Below are 9,570 nucleotides of genomic sequence, written 5' to 3' on the forward strand. Positions count from 1 at the left end.
GAAATAGAAATTGCACCGAAACTGTGAGAGTACTGGACTGTGGGAATACCGAATCTATGAAGTTTTCATAGCACCAAACTGTAGTATTCTCATATTAATGATTTGTAGTCTTCTCATAGCACCAAAATGTAGTCTTCTTGCCGAACTGTACTTTCTATACCCTTGTCCTAATTGTGTTTCTCTGTTATGGCACCAAAACTTCCTCTCTGAAATAGTCATTCCAATCTCAGAGGTGATTCGAACTTCTGCTTTGTGGAATATGCTGAGCTGGCTACTTATAGTAGTCTGCCTACGAATATAAGCCAACATGACCTTATGAAGGGATGTGTCTCTAATTAGGTGAAGCCAACATGAGTTCTACACTTTATCTTGAGGTCGACTTGAGGAGGAGTAACTTATGCTTGTTGTCGGGTGTGGTTTTTCACCCATTTTCCGCACCTTCTTTCCCTTGTTTTGACCTTTATGTCCTTCAGAGTTGTGCCCTTATGTGACCAAATTCCCCATTTTCTTACCTTTTTCATCCATTTTACTGTCATGTTACTTTATTGTATTTTACCAAATAAATGAGAGGCTTTATTTATTTTTGAGGCTAATTGGACGAGCATTGAAGGGACACGTTGGGAAGTTTATTTTTGAGGTGTTGGCTCGTGGAAGTAGACAGGCAGCAAGACTTAGCTGTAGGAAAGGGTAGAACAGTTCACTGTTACACCCTGAATGTTGTTACATATCGTTGCTACATACTAGGTGCTGTTATAGGTGGCTGCTATTATAGGTTGTTGCTACACATCGGTGCTGTTACAGGTTGCTGTTACACATCAGGTGTTGTTACACCTCGCATGGATCCGCCGTTACACCAACAGTGTTGTCTTCAGTTATGCCGCGTCAGCCCGAACCATCATTTGCTCAATATTATTGCATCGAAGCTGGAAATGTGGGTATTATTCCACATAACAACTGTCGGTAGTAGATTGTTTATTTTTGAGGCAATAAGACTCAAATAGTTGTAACTAATGTATATTTATTTAGTTGTAGGTTGAAACTTCTTTATTTTTGGATCAGCATGAGAATTAGAGATTCTCATGGCTGATCTATTTTCTAATTTTTGGGATGTAATAGTTATAAAAGACTCAGATTTTTATGTATCAAGGATGCGCACATAGAAGAGTACTGTTACTATGTTTCTGTAACTCCTAAACTCATTTTAATATCAATTGGCATAGTGATGCTATTATTGCTTCTCAACTGATCCGTTAATCACTTTTTGTGTCTTCCTGCACCCTGCTGAGGAGGAAGGGCCCTCCTCTTTGGTAGGGATTGCAGTGATTAGGTAGTGTACATTTTAGTTCAGTTTATTGATTTATAGTTTCTCGTTGTTACTGCACATATCGTGGATTGCATTCGCTGCTACTTTTATTTATCTTATGTTGTTACACAGAGTTAAACAACAAAGGAATAATAACCAACTAGAATAGATGTTAGCTCTAGGTGTGGCGCGCCTTTATTTCAATAGCTGCAAGTTGTGATTTGATTCTGTGGATGGTTTTTATATTTGCATACATGATTGATTCAGTAAATTAGATCAGCGACACCTTTTACAGTTTTTTTGTAATTTCTTATGCTTGGATGAAGTGTATTGGCACAGATAGTGCAAACTCCCTTGAAACAACAAGACCTACCCTAGGTTGATAATTACTGTTGCAGTCTGAGTCAATTAAGGTTGATAAAACAACACTACATTTTGGCGTCGTTGCCGGGGATGGGAATTTGACGATACAGTCAACCAAGTTGTTTGTTTAAGTGCTCCTAGTCCACATCGGTTGGGTGGTAAGACGAGAGGTAAGAACCTGTGCCTCGCTCTAACATACTTGGGCGGGCTCACCATTGTGATCACTAGGACACTTAGGACATTTTGATGCTTTGATTAGTGTGTCTTCACCTCTTCATTTGCTGAGCGGTAATATGAGAGGTAAGAACCTGTGCATCACTCTAACATACCTGGGCGGGCTCACCAATGTCGAAGGTTGAGATACTTAGAATTTGATTTGATACACATAGGTTCCATGTGTGTACTTTTTAGGAATTACAAAGATACTAAAATAAACCCCACTCTAATAATTCACAGGAACAACGGGTCATAAAATGGAAACGAAGGGTGAAGATTTGGGAAGGAAGACATTTATCTAGGAATTAATCTCCAAGGCAGAAAAAGAACAGTCCATCTCTTAAAGGAATGCAAGGAAGATAGGTCCACAGAAGGTTGTTACTCCCATAGCGAAAGCAGAAACCTCCAATCCCTCCATCTCGGGACCATATCATTCTAAGGCCAGCACTCATACCTTCAAGACCAAGGATTTGATTCATGAGTAAGAAGGGGAAGTGAGTAGCCAGAATTTGAGGACCGAGGGCTAACGAGAAACCGAGGGGGGACATTAGAAACTTGAGAAGGAGAAGCACTTAGAGACTTATCAATATTCAGATACAAGTAGTGCAGTGAAACAGCCAAATCCAGGAGTATCTGAGGCATTAATTACGTCTGCAGGGCCATCACAAACGCAGTTGGAAAAACGTCCACTATAGGAAGGATTAGAAGAATTAATCATGGGGGAAAATAATGATAACAATGCTAAAACATGCACCACCACTACCACTTTTGAATTCCCAAATGGGAATCTCAGGGGTGAAGCTCCTATGAAGAATATTCCTCTATCATCCTTACCATCCTTTCAGGGGATGACTATGGAAGACCCAGATACATTTATATTTGAGTTTGATGTCTTGTGTAGAAGTTATGATTATATAATAAATGCCCAAAAGTTAAAACTATTCCCTGCTACCTTAAAAGGAGAAGCCTTGATATGGTTCATGGGATTAGCCCCACTTCCATTTCAACATGGAATGATATGAAGGAGACATTCTTATCAAAGTACCAAGACTATAGTAGGACTAGGGACTTGAGGGAAGAGATATTTAGAATGACACAGAAGGAGGAAGAAAGCCTAGAAGATTATATGGAACAGTTCCACTACAATTTGCAGAGGTCTAAACACAATGATTTAGACCCAGAAATCTTGAAGACTGTATTCATCAGAGGAATGAGGGACGACTGCCTTGACATCCTGAACCTATTAGGCAAGGGGGACATATCACAAGAGCCATTTGTGGAAACTATTAAGTTCTGCCTAAAATGCTCTCGAGGATCATCTAGAGGAAGAAGTATGATTTAGGATGCCTCTGTCCGCATACAAAAGTCTGCAGGCGTAGGAGTAACTAGAGCGGAGATCGGAATTTTTTTGAAGATTTCAAGACTGATATCCTTAGTACTCTCTCAGCCCAGATAACAACAAAATAGATAAAAAAGGCACAACTAGAAGCTGATACACCCCTAGCTGTGTTTTGTCCAACTTGTTGGAAGAAACATCCTTACAGGGAATGCGAACTGAACAACATCAGCCTCTGCAACATCTGTGAGCTGGAACATTTGACAGAGAAGTGTTTAGAGCTTCCTAGACTAAAGGTAGCACTTAGAGAATCAAGTGAAGAGGTGCAGTCCTCTTACTTCATTGCACCACGGAGGCCATGGCAACCGCGACCTCTAGGTATGTCTCAAGATTTTTCCTCTTTCAATTCATGGAACAATGCATATAATAATCAACCATATCCATGGCAATATTCTGCCCCTCCTTCAGCTCAATTCCCTTCACCCTGGAACCAATGGTCTCCATCTCCTCCTGTCCAATATCCTCAACCCCAACCATACTCGTGGAACCAGAACTGGAGAGGAAATGCCCAGAATTCAGCTTTGCCTGCACCACCCATGTAGCAGCAGCTGCAGTTACCTCCTTTCCAAGCTTCTGCTCCTCCGCCACCTGTGCAACCTCAACTACCTGTGAAACCTAACCCAAACCCAAATAATAAAGCAGCTTAGGGCATAGAGGCTCCTACGACCTTCCAAACTTACCTTATTACCCCTGTGGAATTTAATGAAATACAATTATGATCGGGCATGGTAATCAACCCTAGTGACTCCCCTATCATTACGAAGGGAGACTGTGAACCATCCAAGGGAGAAGTCAAAGACTCTGAGGCAATTATTGCGCCTAAAACAATTGATATAGAAGAAGCTGTTACATCTGCAACAGCCAACCTGAGAAGAATTGTTAAATCTGTAACAGCTACTTCAAGGAAGGTTTGAATACATGTAACAACAGATTCAACTGTTGTTACGCGGGAAACCCCGTACCCTCAGAGACTGGCTGAATCGAGGATGATTTTCCAGCCTGAATCTAATTTCTCGAGGGAGTTGCAAAATCTGTATGCACGAATCCCTTTGTTGCAAGCCCTTAAGGAAGTACTTATCTATGCCAAGACAATGAGATATTTGTGCATCAAGAAACCTGGAAGAAAGCCTAAAGACCTTGCCACCATACATGTGATGGGAGAGTTATCCGAATTAATGTCTGCTCAACTTCTCCTTACTAAGAACAATGATCCAGGCAAGCCTATAGTCATCGTCTACATTAATGATCAACCCATATCCAATACATTAATTGATCTTGGGGATGTCATTAATGTAATGATGAAAGATCTCTTCATTGCTCTTGGGCTACAAGGACTTAGACACACCCCTACTGTGCTGGAATCGGCAGATAGGTCCCATGTTAAACCTGAGGGGATGTTAGAAGTTATAGTGATTATGGTAGCTTCCTGGAGATACCCAACTGATTTCCTTATTTTACAGCCCAAATCCAATTTGGGGGGGCATCCTTTGATCCTAGGGAGACCTTGCCTAGCCACTGCGGACACATTTATAGGCTACAGGGCGTGATCCATGGTGATATCGGATGGCCAGGCAACCCATAGCCTTAATATTTACCCCCCAAAACCAAATATGGATGTTTACAACCCTTGGTGGGACGAGTTTGAGCCTGAGTTAGATCTTTCCCTACAACTCCTCACTCTGGGAAAGCCTAGTATTTTAAAGACGAAACAGAAGATGATGTTATTAATGGTTTTATTAGTAATTCCATGTTTGTTTCTTCTGTTGAAAATGCAAATGAGGAAGAAGAGGTGGAAGATAGAGATTTTGAACAAATGAGGACAACTTCAAATATCGCTAACAGCCCAATTGAGATTGAGGCTGGAAAGTTTTTGAATGTTAACCCCAATTTGACTGTTGAACAGAATCAACGGCTCTTACAACTGTTGCAGAAGTATAAAAAGGCATTTTCATGGGATTATACGGATACGAAAGGGATCCACCCTAACCTATGCACTCACCATATTGATTTGAAGGATGGTTGCAAACCAGTTAGACAACCACAGCGCCGCATGAACCCTACACTAAAGGAAGTGGTGAAAGAGGAACTACAAAAGCTCCTGAGTGCTAATTTTATTTATCCAATATCTGGTAGTCAGTGGGTGTCACTGCTTGTCATCGTTCCTAAAACGAATGGCAAGTGGAGAGTCTATGTTGACTATAGAGAACTCAACAAGGCCACTCAGAAGGACAATTATTTTCATTTTTGGATGGTTTCAGTGGCTACAATCAGATACAAATCACCCCGGAAGACCAGGATAAAAAAACCTTTACTTGTCCTTGGGGAACCTACGCATACAGAGTTCTACCTTTTGGGCTCTGTAATGCACCAACAACCTTCCAAAGGGAAATTCTAGGAATTTTCTCCGACTTATTGAATGACTGTTTAGAAATCTTCATGGACGATTTCACACCTTATGGAGATGCTTTTGATGCAACATTAGTCAATCTGGAAAAAGTGTTAGAACAATGTGTACAGACTAATGTTGCCTTAAGCACAAGGAAATGTCACATGATGATGACTGAAGGGATCGTGCTTGGACATTACATTTCTGCTAAAGGAATCAAGGTAGACCCTGCAAAAATAGAGGTAATCCTAAAAATTCCAACCCCCAAAATGCAACAAGAGGTACGTAGTTTCTTGGGGCATGCAAGGTATTACAGAAAATTTATAGAAAATTTCAAGAGTTGCATCGCCATTATTTTCCTTTCTCATGAAGGATGTGGATTTCTTGTGGACAGGGAAGTGTGAGCAGGCCTTCTTAAAGTTGAAAGGATGTGTATTAGCAACCCCGATGTTGTGAGGACCTAATTGGGAACTGTCATTTCACATATATATGGATGCATTGGACATTGCTGTAGGTGTTGTTCTGGGCCAGCTGGAGGATAAGAAACCTTACGCCATTTACTACATAAGTAAAAATTTAACTCTAGTTGAGCTCAATTACACAGTGACTGAGAATTCTTAGTAGTCATGCATGCCATCAATAAATTCCGACATTACATCGCTGGATATCAAGTATTTGTACACATTGACCATTTTGCCATTCGTTTCTTAATGAATAAGCCAATTACAAATGGTAGGATTACACGCTAGTTATTTTTGTTACAGGAATTTGGTATCACTATTGCAGATAAGCCTGGAAAAGACAATATAGTAGCTGACTTTCTTTCTAGGCTAACTATTGATGACAGTTCCACTCCTACTGAAGATTCTTTCCCTGATGAATATCTTTTTGCTATTTCTACTTACTCACCTTGGTATGTAGACATAGCCAATTATCTTGCTACAGGGAAGTTTCCCGAGTATTCGTCCTTCAGGGAGAAAAAGAAAATCATACAACAAAGTGCTACAAATACCTGGGTAGATGGGAACCTCTACAACACTAGACCCAATTTCCAGATCAGACGATGTGTTAGAGAGGACGAGGTCTTTGATATCCTCAAAGCCTGTCATTAGGAACCTTGCGGAGGACACTTCGTAGATAAATGGACAGGATAAGAAGTCCTTTCAATAGGGTACTACTGGCCAACAATATTTCAGGATTCCAAGAAGTTTGTGAAGGGATGTGATAGTTTTCAAAGGATGGGCCAACCACTACAATCGGATGAGATGTCATTACAACCCTAGATCATCATAGAACCTTTTTAGAAGTGGGCTTTGGATTTTGTGGGACCAATCGATCCTTCATCCAAACAGAGATCCTACATCTTGGTCTGTATCGACTATGTCACGAAATGGGTTGAGGCGAAGGCACTAACTAGAGCCACGGAGCAGGCTGTCTCAAATTTTCTGTTCGAAGACATCTTCATCTAGTTTGGCATACCCAGGGAGATAGTCACAGATGGAGGGCCGCAGTTCACATCTCATAAGATTCGGGAATTGGTTGAGAAATATAAAATCCATCACAAAATCACAACACCTTACCATCCACATGCGAATGGCCAGGTGGAAAGCACTAATAAAGTCATTAAGGGGATCCTCACTAAGATTGTGGCTAGTCATCGAAGAAATTGGGTTGACAAACTTCCGGAAGTGTTATGGGAATATAGGACTACATGGAGGAACACCATTGGATTCTCACCATATGAACTTGTGTATGGCAAGAACCCTTTATTCCCCATTGAATTTGAAATCAAGACACTAAGGACAACATTGCAGGTCAATTTCGATTTGACTACAACACAAAGGAAGAGATTGAACCAACTCAATGAATTGGAGGAGAAACGGTTGGCTGCTATCCAACAAACAGAGATTATCCAGCAGCAGAGAGCTAAGTGGCATGACATATTTATAAAGAAGAAACAATTCCAGAAAGGAGATTGGGCTCTCTTATATGACTCAAGGTTTAAGGACTTCAAGGGTAAGCTCCACACCAGATGGCTAGGCCCTTATGAGGTAGATGCAGTCTTTGACAATGGGACTGTAAATTTGGTAACCATTGATAGTGCAAGGACATCATTACTTGTAAATGGACACCGTCTCCGGTTGTATCACAAACCTACCTTGAAGGGTTCATTTGTCAACATTGTCACAAATTTAGATCTACAGGTTATGGTAATAGGGGAAAGCCCGCTTGTGCTGCAAAAATTTTAACTTTTCCAATAAGTGTAACCGTTAAAAACCACTTGGTGATGACTGTTACACCATTCTCAAAGAAAAGAAAAAAAATGAAAAAAATGGATATAATAATAATAATAATAATAATAATAATAATAATATGGTTGTGAAGAACTTTTACAGGTGCAGACAGACACTGTTTGTAGTAGTTGAAAACCACTTGGTGGCAGCTGTTACACCCTCTACAACAACATTTGTATTTCAAAGTGTATCATACGATAAGTGTTGTTACACGATCTTTTGTTTTTTATCTTTTTGTAAAAATTAAATTAATATATATCAGTCATCTTGGTTGTTACACTTGTAACAACTGACGACTTTTTAGGAATAAAACGAAATATTTTATTGTAATAAACAACAGAAACATCACCATGAGCCTCATCAGTAGATCTAAGTTCGTGTGCCTCGCTGCCTGAGTATGATTCGACATTGCACTGCCCATCACCATGCCCCACATCACCCAGGTACATCATAAAAAAGGTAATATCACATTCCATTTATTTTGTAATTATGGTAAGTTAACATGACTAATTGATGGCTGAGGACAGTTGTCATAATTAAGCTAGGGGGGAATGAATCGTGTCGCGACATGACTATCACATGATTTGTAATTATTGGAAAATCCAAAAATTAAGGCACGCGACCTGGGAGTTATTGTTACTTCATACCAAAAAGGGTAAGGGCACTATTGACGAGACCTCCCCATGACTCACCACTAAAGTAAGATTCAATAAGCTGTATGAACCATGCATGCCAAATCTTAATCCAAATCTGCACCTACGTCACTCTACCACCCTATCATTTACCCCTGCTAGAGGCACTGAATCCATATTCAGAGTGCTTGGAGAGAAGGAAGGTAACAATGCAGGTTGAAACAACTAGAGTGTGTGCTAGAGGAAAGATAAGCAAGTGAAACAACATTTGAATTGCAGAAGCAATGGGTGGAGCAATGATACGACATGAACCAGGAACTACAGGGGCCTTAGAAGTTTGTCCTGAGGCATGCCAAGTCTTCAAAGACGCAGGCTGGTTTGAATTATTCCAGAAATTGGAAGGGTCAGACAATGGCGTGGCCATGGAATTCACAAAGAACCTGGAAAGGAACCAGACGGAAGTCAAAGGACTAAAATTGGAGGTCACGGAAGAAGTTATTGCCAGAGTAATAGGATTGCAGGCAGAAGGGAAGAGATGGTTCACCAGGAAGGTTAATGACCCCTCGCTAAAAGGGGATTTTCTTTAGGAAAGTGAGTCGTTGGTTAAGAAGGGCAGGGGAATTGATAGGCTGTCCCTACACCAGCCATGGGCGGAAGTTGCTCTCTTCCTCATTAAGTACATTACTTGTGAGGGAAGAGAAACAATCATGTTTAATTACCATTTCCCATTGCTGAACCATCTCCACCATCAACAGTGGATTAACATGTCGTATTTCTTGCTAGGCAATATTAGACATATGGCTGCAGCTGTAAAAATGGTTGCACCTCCAGAAACATGTGTCACAAACCACGACCTTATTAAACTCATTGTGATGGATTCCTTAGGACAACAGGGCAAAAATTGGGAAGAGTTCATGCGAAAAAGGCCCAGGACTACTCGCAGAAGGAAAATAGAGACGACTGGGGAAACTCCAGAGGTA

Source organism: Pinus tabuliformis, chromosome 1_2, assembly GCF_031772625.1.
Source record: "Pinus tabuliformis cultivar Carrire ecotype Pingquan chromosome 1_2, CPIR1, whole genome shotgun sequence".
Taxonomy (NCBI): Eukaryota; Viridiplantae; Streptophyta; class Pinopsida; order Pinales; family Pinaceae; genus Pinus; species Pinus tabuliformis.